Source organism: Indicator indicator, chromosome 6 (assembly GCF_027791375.1).
Source record: "Indicator indicator isolate 239-I01 chromosome 6, UM_Iind_1.1, whole genome shotgun sequence".
In the NCBI taxonomy this organism is placed as follows: Eukaryota; Metazoa; Chordata; class Aves; order Piciformes; family Indicatoridae; genus Indicator; species Indicator indicator.
This window is the reverse complement of record NC_072015.1, coordinates 16,763,490-16,777,025: the sequence shown is the minus strand read 5'-3', so window position 1 is coordinate 16,777,025 and position 13,536 is coordinate 16,763,490. Positions and strand designations below refer to the sequence as shown.

Below are 13,536 nucleotides of genomic sequence, written 5' to 3'. Positions count from 1 at the left end.
CCACCTGTTCCTGCAAAACAAATCCAACAATTTTTTTTTTCTCCTAAGGTAGGCTTGGCAAGTGCCAGGAAAGCTCATGCAACTAAAGCCTTTCAAACACAGTACGAAAAAAAGATGAATGTTCCTCTTCTCTAGCCAGTGCCTTTGAGATTTCCTATTTTTAAAGAAAAGCCATCTTGGACAGGTGAAATAGGACTGTGTATTTGTGCAGCCCAGGATACAGTTGATCTTCTAGGCTGCAAGTGCACATTTTTGCCTCAGGTCCAGCTTTTCATCCACCTGTACCCCCAAGTCCTTTTCTGCAGAGCTGCTCTCTTATCACATCATCCCTCAGCCTTCATTAATAATTAATGGAGGATTAATAATCCCCACTCAGGTGCAGGACCTTGCACTTGGCCATGCTGAGCCTCAGGAGGTTCACCTGGGTCCACTTCTCCAGCTTGTCCAGCTCCCTCTGGCATATCTACCACACCATCCAGCTTGGTGTCATCTGCAGACTTGCTGAGGGGGCACGCAATCCCACTGTCTGTATCACTGACGAAAGTATTGAACAGCACTGGTCCCAGTACAGAGGTTCATCTGAATATGAGACAGCCAAGGAGTGACCCCCTTTGCTTGTTGTTCTTAGCCCTTCTCAGATACTGGGTTTAAGACAAATGCAAACCACAACACCTCCTTTTTCAGGCCTCGGGATCTGCATTTTCTCTGTTTGAGGCTCCCTTCACAAACTCTTCTTTTAGTCCTGCTCTTGTACTATTTGATTGCATGTTAGTTCAGTCTGACTTTCATTTATTGTTCATTACTTCTTGTAATTTTCTACTAGAAATTTCTCAAAACATTTGTATGTAATACAAACACACAAACCCGCATCTTTAAAACCCTCAAGGGAAAAAGAAATCAAACAAAAAAACCTGTTCCCATGAGTGCAACTGAAGGAATATATATCAGTAATGACTAAATCACCATTATGTTACCATTAGGGACATGATTCCATTCAGAAAAGGTAGTCAGGGAAGTACAGGCTCCTTTTCATGTTTGTTTTTGTGCTCACTTTTGCCTCCCTGCTCACTGCCTTCATACATCAAACTACAATACATCCATGAACCCACCCTCAGAACTTCCCCTGAGGTAAGCAGGTCTGTACATATCTGGGGTATTGAATCACTATGAGAGTGACTTGTCCAAGGACAGCAAGGGAGGCTTCTGGTGGAGCCAGGAATGACAGTCAACGTGCCTGAGGTTAGTTACTTTACCTACAGATTACCTCCTCAGAAAGCAGATATATCTCCAGACTACTGCAAACAATCCACAGAGTTTTTCTGCTCTACCTTTCCCAACTGCCTGTTTCTCCTCATCCCCCAGTCTCAGCTTCTCCCTTTCCTTTGGCAACCCTTCCACATGAGGTGCCTCATCTGGCCAAGTCCACATCCTGGCTCCATGCAAGACAATTAGTCACATCCTTCTTTTTGATGCTCACCTGGAAATATTTTCAACTCTGTGTTGACTGCTGCCGAGCATTTGGTAGGACACTACACTGGAGATCGTAGAATCATAGGTTCTATACTACTGGACCTTGACCTTGTACACATTCCAAGAAGGAGCCCAAGCTACTTCATCCAGAGGCAAGGTCTGCAGGGGTCACCTCCCAAAACGGAATGGTCACGTACTTTCAGTAACTTGCAAGCATGCAACCAAAAAGAAACCAAATTTGGCTGTTTTCAGCAGGATGATGTGCCCAGCTTGGCCTTGCTTTTTAAAAAGCAGTCTTTACATGCTGCCTCAAGACAAGAAGATGTAATTAGTGGTGAAGGAATGTCTAAAATCCATGGGTTTAGAGAGACAGATGTAAGAAGCAATGATTTTACAAATAAAGGGGATATAACACTGGCACAAGTTGCCCAGAGAGAGAATGGAAGCATTGCAGGTCAAGTTGTTTGGGACTCTGAGCAACCTGATCCAGCTAAAGATGTTCCTGGAAGCAGCAGATATGATACTTGACTCCAAGTACCCTTTCCCAGTTTCTAACTTGCCTGATATATTTACAATAGTATTTTCCTGTTTTTCAGAACTTTCTTCCTTTATCCCTGTCCTTATCCATATACCCCGCACAATCACAGAAGCTGACTCAACTCATTACAGAGGAAGCATTCAAACCGATTTCATTATCAGGCCTAGCATAATAAACAACCTGAAACGCACAAACAAGGAAATCTTTTTTTTCCAGTCCTTCAGATTTTGTAATTCAGCTTTTTCTGGAAGAAGAAAGACATATTCAGGAAGAAATACAGTAAAGCTGGTGGTGACCTCCTCAGCTGTCTTCAGAAGCATCCCTACAGCATCACAGGATGGAAAAAAAAGCCTGCATTAAGCTTGTATGAAGCAAGCATAAAAGTTTAATGAGTTGGAAAGTTTTTCTGGCTATGCATCTTCCCATGATACAATGGAGGGTGGCTTGTTATTTTCTCTGTGAGAGTGGTGAGATATTTAAGTTCTCTATACTCATTGTCACCCCATCAAGCTAACAATCAACTGTTTTCATTCAGCATGACAGCTTAAAAATATAAAATGCCAACAGTTCTTCTCTGGGGGCTTTTTACCCCCTGGAAATTGTTCATTTTTAACAAGTAAGTCAAGATTTAGAACAAAAAAATTTGGAAAGGCAAGATCTGAGCTGCCTGTTCCCAGGACAACTCAGTCTGTACTGCTATCACATTACACCACATCAGATGACCCTGTATTCAAGATGCAGACAGCACAAGCCAGGCAAGGCAACAGCAACAAACAGAAATCACTTTTGAAGCTGCTTTCCAATTATTATTTTTTCCCACGTGAATTTGTTTAGGTCTGTCTAGTCAGTGACACGTGAAATCCAAAGCTAATTTCCATCTGAAGACAGACACATCCATGTCCCAACCACATGAAGCCTCTGAAGGCAAAATTGGGAAGCTTGCAGTTGGAGCAGGTTAAAGCAAGCAGTCCCATTACCTTTCCCCACCACTGACCAGAATGACAGGACCAAGGCAGGCAAAACTAGGATTTGTAGGCTGAGGACATGAACTATGGTTTATCCTCATGGTCTTTATCCTCATTATCTTGAACCTTATAACTCATTAGGTGGAGTAGCTCCAGGCATGCACATACCAGGGTGAGCTAGGTGAGTTGTGGTGAATGGAGATAAATCTAGTTGGTGAACACCATTACAAGTGGTGTTCTCCAGAGCTTAGTACTGGGGTCAGTACTCTGTAATAATTCTATCAATGATCCGGATAAGGGAGTGTAACATCGTCCTTATGAGGAGAGACTGAGGGAGCTGGGTCTCTTTAGCTTGGAGATGAGGAGACCAAGGGGTGACCTCATTCATGTTTATAAATATGTAAAGGGTGAGTGCTAAGAGGATGGAGCCAGGCTCTTCTCAGTGATGCCCAATGACAGGACAAGGGGCAATGGGTGGAAGTTGAAGCATAGGAAATTCCACGTAAACATGAGGAAAACTTTTTCACTGTGAGGGCAACAGAACACTGGAACAGGCTGCCCAGGGGAGTTGTGGAGTGTCCCTCTCTGGAGATATTCAAAACCTGCTTAGATGCATTCCTACGTGACCTACTCTAGGTGATCCTGCTCTGGCAGTGGGGTTGAACTAGATGATCTTCTGAGATCCCTTCCAACCCCTAACATTCTGTGATTCTGTGAAGGGCACCCTCAGTTGTTGTAGTGAGGTGGGGGGTTGGTAACTTTTCCAAAGGAACAAGCAATAGGACAGCCTTAAGGTGTGTCAAGGGAGATACAGGTTAGATATTAGTAAGGGATTCCTTCACAGAAGTGTTGTGAAGCCCTGGAACACACTGCCCAGGGCAGTGGTGGAGTCCCAGTGCCTGGATGGATTTAAAAGCCACGTAGATGTGGTGATGAAGGACATGGTCTAGTGGTGCCCTGGCATCACTGGCTTAACAGTTGGACTTGGTGATCTTAAAGGTCTCTTCCAAGTAAAACAGTTCTATGATACTATGATCACAGGTGTATGTCCTCTGAGCAAAAGGGACTGTCCACTCCACCATAGAGGTCTATGCCCCCATCCCGGCTGGGGCTTTAGCTGCTGCTTTGCTTACAATGCCAAGGCCAAGAAGGGTCTGAATTGTCACTCATGGAGTCTTCACCCTCTGACTTTTCATTACAGCTCACTTCTGAGCAGAGCAGCTGTGCAGGCACAAACAGTTAACAGAGCAGCCTGCCAGGAGCTCTTTAATTTCCCCATAGCAAATAATTTTAAATGCCATACACACAACACTATTGTTGATCAGTTAAAAAGGCAAGAATGGCAAAATTAGGGTTACTGTGGTTTTACATTTTGTGTATTCTAATTCTAACCCAGTGTTGCAATAACCAATTTCAGTACAAAATGTCCTTGGTTTAAAAATACTTGTTACTTTTAAAACACTGCACAGAAAAAACATTTAATTAAGAAATTAACACAATGCATCTATTTTGGTAACCAAACCATCCTACTTCCATCTGAGTGAGTGACATACACCCTGGACCAAAGGAAATGAAACCATAACAACAGCCACGGAAATCAGTTCTCCTTATGTGTAGGAATCACAGAATGTTAGGGGTTTGAAGGGGACCTTGAAAGATTATCTACTCCAACCCCCCTGCCAGAGTAGGATCACCTATACCACACCACGCAGGAACACATCCAGGCAGGTTTGTGGCTCTGCGCTGGACTCTTTCAAGCAGTTCCCTGTCCTTCTTGAACTGAGAGGCCCAGAACTGGACACAATATTCCAGATGTGGCCTCACCCGGGCAGAGTAGAGGGGGAGGAGGACCTCTCTCAACCTACTAAGCACACCCTTTCTAATACACCCCAGAATGGCATTGGCCTTCTCAACCACAGGAGCATATTGCTGGCTAATGGTCAAATTTTCAGCATTTCTTTTTGGATCTATATGTATACTCAGAACCTAGAGCTCCCAAATAGAAATTATTAATAAATTATCTATACAAATAATTAGAATTGTTATGATAACCTGGGCCCCTTGGAGGGGGCAGAGAAGAAGCAGAGTCAGAAACGAATGAGAGACAGTTATTTGGGATGGAACACTCTGCATCTGTCCTGACCCCAGAAAGGCTGAAACTTCTGAAGAATCTTTTGTGCCCCAAGATCTTCAATGATGACTTGGTTTTGCAACCGCACTCCAACAAAAACAACCAGGATTTATAGCCTGCTTAGGCAAAGTGAGTTTTGCTGAAGTGCTGAGGAATTCAGTTTGAGTACACATAAAGCCACTGCTACTCATTTCTTTTCAGCCTTCATACATGACCCCTCCTTAATAAAATAAGAAAGCCCCTGAAAACCAGAGCTGTTGACTGGAGGTTCACTACCATAGCTACATATCACAGAATCATAGAATGCATTGGATTAGAAGGGACCTTTAAATGTCACCTAGTCCAAACCCCCTGCAGTGAGCAGAGACACGTTTAACTAGATCATAACGAACAGAGACACGTTTAACTAGATCATAATGAACACAGGAGCAGTTTTTCCCTTTACATCACCGATTTTTGCATTAAGTCAACAGCATTTATCCTATCTGGAGCAATGAAGCAGTGGTTTAGGTCTCAAATACTTTAAGTATTACCACAGCTCCAACAGTCCTCTCTAATAAAAGGACCATGTACATGTGTGACTGATCTGCGGCATCAACCTTATAACACCATCACTGGAATTTCTTCAATAATAGCTTTGCACAGGACAAAAATTTCCAAACCTTCAACCTTGGTCACAGTTGCTTTCTTTCTCTCTTTCTTTCCTTTCTTTCTTTCTTTCTTCCTTCCTTTCTTTCTCTTTTTTTCCCCTTTCTTTCTTGCTTGCTTTTTCCTGCTTTCTCTTTCTCTCTTGCATTTATTTTCTCTCTTTCTCTCCTCTCTTTCTCTCTCTCTCTCTTTCTCTTTTTTTTCTTTCTATTCGATTTTCCATGTAATCTACCAGGTCAAGACACCAAGTCTCACAATGAGTCCCACCACATGGATAGATGGTCACAACTGTAGAGGCAGTATTACTACTAAAGATTAAAGCTGACCTTTTATTACTGAAATAGGCAGCATTTCCTAAATATTGTGCAAAAAAAAGAGCAAAGAGTACAACCCCAAGAGCACACAGTACCAGTTTAACATCTTAAAATTGGAGAATAGAAAGAATAAAAGGCTTCACAGCTACTTTCTGCTATTTGACAAGTAAACACAAATTAAACTGTCCTGAATGGATCCACATGCCAGCAGCAAAACCAGGTGGTTCCTGGAGGTAGTGAGGATGCATCAGGGAAAGGATCACTGCTGTCTGGCTTTCACTCCAGATTTAGACCTAAGATCTAAAGGAAGACACATTTTACACTGAGGGTGGTTAAACATTGGCCCAGGTTGCCCAGAGAGGTGGTAGATGCCCCATCCCTGGAAACATTCCAGGTCAAGTTGTTTGGGGCTCAGAGCAACGTGATCTAGTTGATGATGTCTCTGCTCACTGCAGAGGCACTGGATTGGATATCCTTTGAAGGTCCCTTCCAACTCCAACCATTCTATGATTCTATAATACAATAAATGCCAGTGGCAGTTGGATACCAGGCTAGAGAGACATGTGGTCTAACCCTCTGCAGCGACCTCCTAAATCCGGCACTTCTTAGGGATAAGACTGACAACTTTCTCTCTACAGTAAGGACTCAAAAAAAGGCAAAACCTTCCCATTCTACAAACTAAGTTTTATTATCATGCCGTTTCACAAGTAGTAAGCAAGAAAATTCTTTCAAATAGAAGAAACAAGTGAGACATTAAAATAAAAGCAAATCTTCCCCTGCCCAACATGCACAAGGGCGGAGGAGATCCTTTCTACACACCTTGCTCTTAGTCCAATGACTTCAAATACCTCCACCACCACCAAAACTCTATGGAGACACTCAAGATCTCTGAGACTGTTTCTTTTCATCAACCTGACTGCAGCGACAGATCTATCATCTACATCAAGCACATTGCCTACTGCTCCTGATGCCACTCTCCTATGAGCCAGGTCTCCCTAGAGCCCTCCTTGGAAGGAGCAATCCCTCTGCTTCCCAGACATTCCCCTCCTTTGAAGTACAGTATCCCAAATGAACAGCTCCCTGGATATCAGTAATAAATTTTTCTGCTTGGACTCTTGGTGGTAAAAAGCAGATTTAAAATAGGAAAAAAAAAAAAAAAGTCCAGATACTTATGGTTGCATCTGACATTGAACCTTTTGTTGGTTCCTCCGGGTCCAGCTGTGGTGGATTAGTGACAATGGCTACCATAAATACAATGCAACTGCAAGTTAATGCCTAAACAAATTAGAAATAAGATGTTCTAAGGCTATGAACTCCAAAAGGGTCCCTTCTTTAAAACAATTGCAATATCACATCTGGGCCACCACAATATGAAGTGGAGTGATGCCAGTGTCCATTCAATGAAGACCTGGCTTTCTGCTCAATAGCTCTGAGTCCCAGAAAATAATGACTCAGAAAAAGAACCCATAGTTAACCTAATCCAAATGTAATTATGGAGATTAGTTTTAAACAATAGCAAATAGCTCTCTAAACATAACACTTCAAAGGAGAAGAGCCTCTTACTTTGGGACAAAAAACGCAGCTGAGCTCTCCTTTGTTTCCTTGTGCTGGGAATCAGGCTGGAATCGGCTTGTAAAATCAGATTACAACAGTTGTACAACATCTTCCTTTCAGGATTATTGAACCAAAGGCAGACTAAAAATCAAAATAATGCACTACCAGAAAGTACTAAGAGGCATTTTCATAGCATCTCCACCAACAGCACTCACTTTTGGGCTTCTTGGGCTGTCCGTCTGGCAATGATGTGGTTGAAATAGTCCAGTTGAAGATGTCCCTGCTGAGTGCAGGGGAGATACACTAGATAACCTTTAAAGGTGCTTTCCAACCCAACCATTCAATCATTCTATGGTTCTGTGACTCCAGTAACACAGATCACTTTGCAATGACAAAGGCAGCCGCCTCTTTTGCCCCCTCCCCATGGCTTCCCAAGACAAACGTGAACACCACCAGCATTCTCTCTCCACACGTTGCCACACTCGGCAAGTGTCTGCACTGCCAACAGTGTTTTCTCTTAGGAAAACAAAACATCTTTCTGCTAAAGAGATGCCAAATAGCTTTATCAAAGGCACTACTGTGTCCAATTTTTGTGGCAGTATCAATGTAGTTCCCACTGAGACACTGATAAAGACACCAACTGCAAAATCACCCCTTTGGAAGAAGGGATCTGGAGCTATTTCTGTGTTCTCAAATAATTTATGATTAAAATAATATTATGCTTTCCAAAACAAATTTCTGCTTCATGGCCAGGTTTCACATGCACAGACAAGGCTGTTTAGACAAGAAGACCATGCTGTCAGACAGAGAAACATGATAGAAAGCACTCTGCAGCTATACATGTGGAGGGACAAAGATGCTTTTACCACTCCCATTTGCTCCTTGGCTTTATCTTTGCTCCTGTCTCCATGCTCACACTGTCTGGAACACTTTGAACACTTGTGGAAATCTTCTGTTTGGAGCATTTCACAGAATCAAGGAATTACAGAATGCCAGGTTGGAAGGGACCTCAAGGATCATCTGATGCAACCTTTCTAAGTAACAGTATAGTTTAAATGAGATGGCCCAACACCCTGTCAAGCTGAGTCTTCAAACTGTCCAATGCAGGGGAATCCACTACTTCTCTTGGAAGATTATTCCAATGCCTAACTATTCTCATGGAGAAAAATTTTATTCCAGACCCCAATCAGAATCTCCCAGAAGTAACTTGCACCCATTACCCCTTGTCGTTTCCATCTGGCTATTCATAAAAAGGGAGTCTCCACTTTCCTGGTAGCCACCCTTTATGTCCTGGTAGGTGATAATAGGGTCCCCCCTAAGCCTTCTCAAGGCAGAACAAACCCAGTTCTCTCAGCCTTCCTTCCCATGGCAGGGCTTCCAGTCCTCTAATCATTCCCACGGCCCTTCTCTTGATGCTTTCCAGCCTGTTCACATATTTTTGTACAGGAGAAACCAAAACTGAACACAGAACTCCAGATGTGGTCTGACAAGCACTGAGAAGAGATAATGACTTCCTTATCTCTGCTGGTGATGCCCTTGTTGATGCAAACCAGCAGCCTGTTGGCCTTCTTTGCGGCTGTAGCACAGTGTTCACCCATGTTGAGCTTGTTGTGCACCAAGACCCACAGGTCACAGGACTGCTCCCCAGCCAGGTGGATCCCAGTCTGAGCTGCACTCCTGGGTTGTGTATTCCCAGGGGCAAGACCCTACACTTGTCCCTATTGAACTTCTTAAGGTCTTGCTAACCCACTCCTTCAGCCTGTCCATGTCTTGCTGGAGGGTAGCTCCCCCTTCCGTAGTGTCAACCTCCCCACTCATTTTGGTGTCATCTGCAAACTTCATCAGGGTGTTCTTCATTCCAACATCCAGATGACTTATAAAGATATTAAACAGTATTGGGCCCAATATTGATCCCTAGGGACCCCAGTTGTGACTGGCTGCCAGGCTGAGAAAGAACTATTCACTACCAGGCTCTGGGTATGGCCTGTCAGCCAGTCCCTACCCACTGCACAGGACACTTGTCTAGGCCATAATGCATCAGTTTCTCTAGGAGAAGGTTGTGGGGGGACTGTGCCAAAAGCCTTGGAGAAGTCCAGGTAGACAATGTCAACTGCTCACCCTTCATCAACCAAGCAGGTTACTCTGTTATAGAAGGTGATCATGTTTCTCAAGAACAATTTGCCTCTAGCAAATCCATGTTGGCTTTTCCCAGTCATGTGCTGAGATTTAAGCCAAGGAGGTCTCTTGTTCTGCCTACTTCCCTTGTCTTTAGAGGGGATGAACAGGTTTTGTGTGTTCCTGAATAATCCCAGCACTCACTAGCTCCTTTATCCTCCATGGAAGCTTCCCATGGCATCCCTTTTAACTGAGCCCTGAGCATGCTGAAGTTTGCTCTTCTAAAATCTAAATCCTCTGGTTTTAACTAACCTTAAGTGTGCTCAGCAGTATCCCAAATTCCACAATATTGTGATCACTGCAGCCAAGGCTGTCACTAACAGAGCTATTACAAAGCAAGTTTTCTAGGTTAGTAAGCAACAAGTCCAGCACTGCCTCATTCCTGGCTGGCACATCTAACTTTTCTACGAGGGAGTCCACACCACGCACGCCAGGAAGTTGCTGGGTGACAGGTGAACTGCTGTGTTGCTCTTCCAGCAAACATCTGGGTAGTTAAAAGTCTCCCATAAAAAACAGATTTATTGACCCAAAGTTGGCTTAAGTGACTCAAGAATTGCCTCATTGGTTTGGGGGTTGGTAACATACGCCTACTGTAAGGTCTTTCTTGGAGATGACATCCAGAGGCGTTCAATAGGGCTTCCATAGTTACCATAGTTGACTTTGACACTTTCAAGGTTCTCTTTAATACAGAGTGCATCTCCATCACCTCTTCTGCCCTGCCTGTCTTTACAAAACAGCCTAAGCCATCTATCATGATCCTCCAGTTACCTGAGTTGCCCCACCAAGTTTCAATTATAACCTGTGATATTGTAACTTTCTGACTAGGGACAGAGCTCCATTTCCTCACGTTTGTTTCCCAGACATCGTGCATTAGTATACACACAACTTTAGGTGGCTGGGGGTTTCATTCTCACTTAGGGAGACAGCTGAGGCACATTTTACACTGCTCTGGTTGGCCTGGTTAATTCTGTGATTGGTTGTAGTTGTGATGTTGGCTTGAACACTGCCATTTTGGATCCCTCCCCCTTGGTCCTTCAGTTTAAAGCCTGCCTCACCAGGTTGGCCAGCTTGCTGTCAAAGATTCCCCTGCCTCTTTTAGACAGGTGGATTCCATCCCTTCCTAGAAGCTTGTAGTCCTCATAGAAGGTCCCATTATTATAAAAGCCAAAACCCTCTCAGTGACACCAGCCACGCAGACGGAAGTTGATCAGCATCATATGCCTATTTCTGCCTGCCCCAAATCCTTAAACTGGTATTATGGAAAACAAGATTATTTGGGTGCCAAGATTCTTCATTTTCTCCCCTAAGGCCTTGTAGTCTGTCTTGATTCTGTCTACATTTGGTCTTACAGTGTAATTCATACCAACATGAAAGAGTAATAATGGATAGTACTTGTGGCACCCTCTCTGCAAAATCATGGATCTTAGCTCCAGGACAGCAGCATACCTTGCATGGCTCCCTGTCAGGGTGGCAGATTGACCCTTCAGTGCCTTTTAACAGGGTGTCTCCCACTACAAGCACAAGTTGTTTCTTTTGCAATACTCACCATGTGCTGTTGGTTTATTTGCACCTTGTAGTCTACTGTAGTTAAAACTTCAAGCTTGTTTTCAGCAGAGATACAGCCGGGTGGAGACTGTGGAGAAGATCTGCATTTCTCGGACACCAGGGTCCAAGGTGCTTCACTCTCATTGGTGCCTATGGCTGGAGCTTGGTTCTGAAGCCACCTATCAATCTGTGCCTCTTCTCCTCTAGTGCTGCACAGCCTGGTTACTGTTTTGTGTAACTCAGCCACTTGACATAACAGCTCATTCACCTGTGCACACCTTGTGCAGGTGCTTGCCTCTCCCCCAGGAAAGGGGTCTGGGCAGTCACTGCAGCCTGTTGCCTGTACTGAAGATTACTCTGTTACCAGTTTTGTCTGGGTGCCTCAGACATCACTCGGGCTTTTGCTGGAAGAAGCAGAAGTTTTAGTCCTGAGGTGAGTACCCACTGTTTTGGTAGAGCCAAGCTAGCTGCTGTCTAAGCTTCTGCACTGTCCTCATGCTCCCTGCCTGCCTGAACTGCTGTGCAAACTGCCATGGACAACCACCACCAGTGGGGCTCACTTGCCCAGCAGGCAGAGCTACTGCAGTTCCTCCCCAGGCACTGTCCCACATGCCAGGCTTGCTGTGCTGGGAAAAGCTGCTTGCAAGCCCTGCTCATGAGCAGGCTGCCTCTCTGAGCTTCCCACACAGCATGTTGCAGATCCTGCTGGTACAGCTGCCAGCACGCAGCTCCCCAGAAACCCACAGCTGCCCTGAGAGCATCAACTGGCTCTGAAAATGTCTTCAGGATTTTTTTTATTTAAATGGTGTAGCAGTGGCCTGGCTTACCTCACATCACCTCAAAACAATCTGCCCTTCTGCAGGAATTTAAGGCAGTCCAAACCAATTCACTTGCACATTTGAGCCAAATTTCAGCATCAAAGTTCTACAAATTGGGAAAGTTTTCTTTAATTTATGGGCACTTCCCTCTCTGTATTTTGCAGTGAGGAAGTATTAAGTTTGTCAGCAAGACTGTGAACACAGAGCCTTCTGGTGTAGGCCCAGCACTATATGGATCTCAGTTTAGACAAGAGAAGCTCTGGGCACATTCATTCTCTGTGGAAGGCACAGGAGGCATGTAGCTGGAGTCAGCCAGAGGATGCTCTCAGTAAGCCTCGGTCATAACAATGAAGCTCTCCTGCCCTACCAAACCCTTGAAAACCCATTTTTCCATCTGCTCACTTGCCATGCCACCAGCAGGGTGCACTCTGGAAGGTGACTTTTTTTCACTTCTGAGATTTCATCTGCTGTTGACCAATGTAATGACACTGTGGAGAGCCAAGCAGCAGTCAGGTACATAAAAATTTGCAGCCAGTACAGGTGGTTGGAGCAAGGGTTACAAAACGGTCATTCAGAGTTTTAGCTAACTTGCAACCTTTCAGCTTCTCAGAAGATGACCTAACAAATAAAATAAAATAAAATGGTATCACCCAGCTTTAACAATCTAAGTAGGGGTGAAGAATTTCACCCTGAAGAAAGAGAATATCCAAAATAAGAAAAAAACCCAATTTGACAAAAAGCCCCATTGTGCCAAACAGCTTTTCTCTAAACTTTCCTTTTCCATGATTTTTTTACATTCTCATATCCCCCAGTGACCAGAAGCATACTTGGAATGTCTCTGTCCATCTGATAAAGCCATCAGTGGCTGCAGCCCCACAGCTTCTTTCCCCAGCCACGAAGCGTGGTGCCCAGCCTGTTTCAAAGCCAGGGAGATATAATGCTTTGGGAAAGATGGGAGAGTCCTGCTCAGGGTGGGAAATCCTAGGGAAAAATAAGGCTTGAGGGAAAACACCATTAAAAAAACTATTAAAGGAGGATTTGTGGAATAAGTTTTAGTTCCACATAGTTGGCTTGACTTTAATACAGTAGCTTAGTTGGGTACTTCACCTGAAAAACATCCAGGAAAAGGGACAACCTTTGCCAAGTTCTGCTTTTTTTTTTCCCCTTCTGTTTTTTTCTCCCCTTCTCACTTTCACAAAATACACTAAGTAATCCATGGGCTCTAAGCCTTTAAAAGTCAAAGTTACATACAAATGGCCTTAAAGTAACTCCAAAAGTTCTCGGGTTAACAGCTAGGAAATGAATAAACCTCACTGGTTTGACAGCCAACCTGGAATGTCAGAGTCACTGGCTTTCACTTTATCTTGACCCTTCTCCT

The 13,536-nt window shown here is 44.0% G+C and overlaps 1 protein-coding gene across 1 annotated transcript in view; it reads right to left on the bottom strand.

Annotated features, from left to right (window-relative positions):
• BMP6 (bone morphogenetic protein 6) overlaps positions 1–13,536 on the bottom strand; it is a 99,913-nt gene that overhangs the window by 34,067 nt on the left and 52,310 nt on the right. The gene's annotated exons all lie outside the window — the stretch shown is intronic.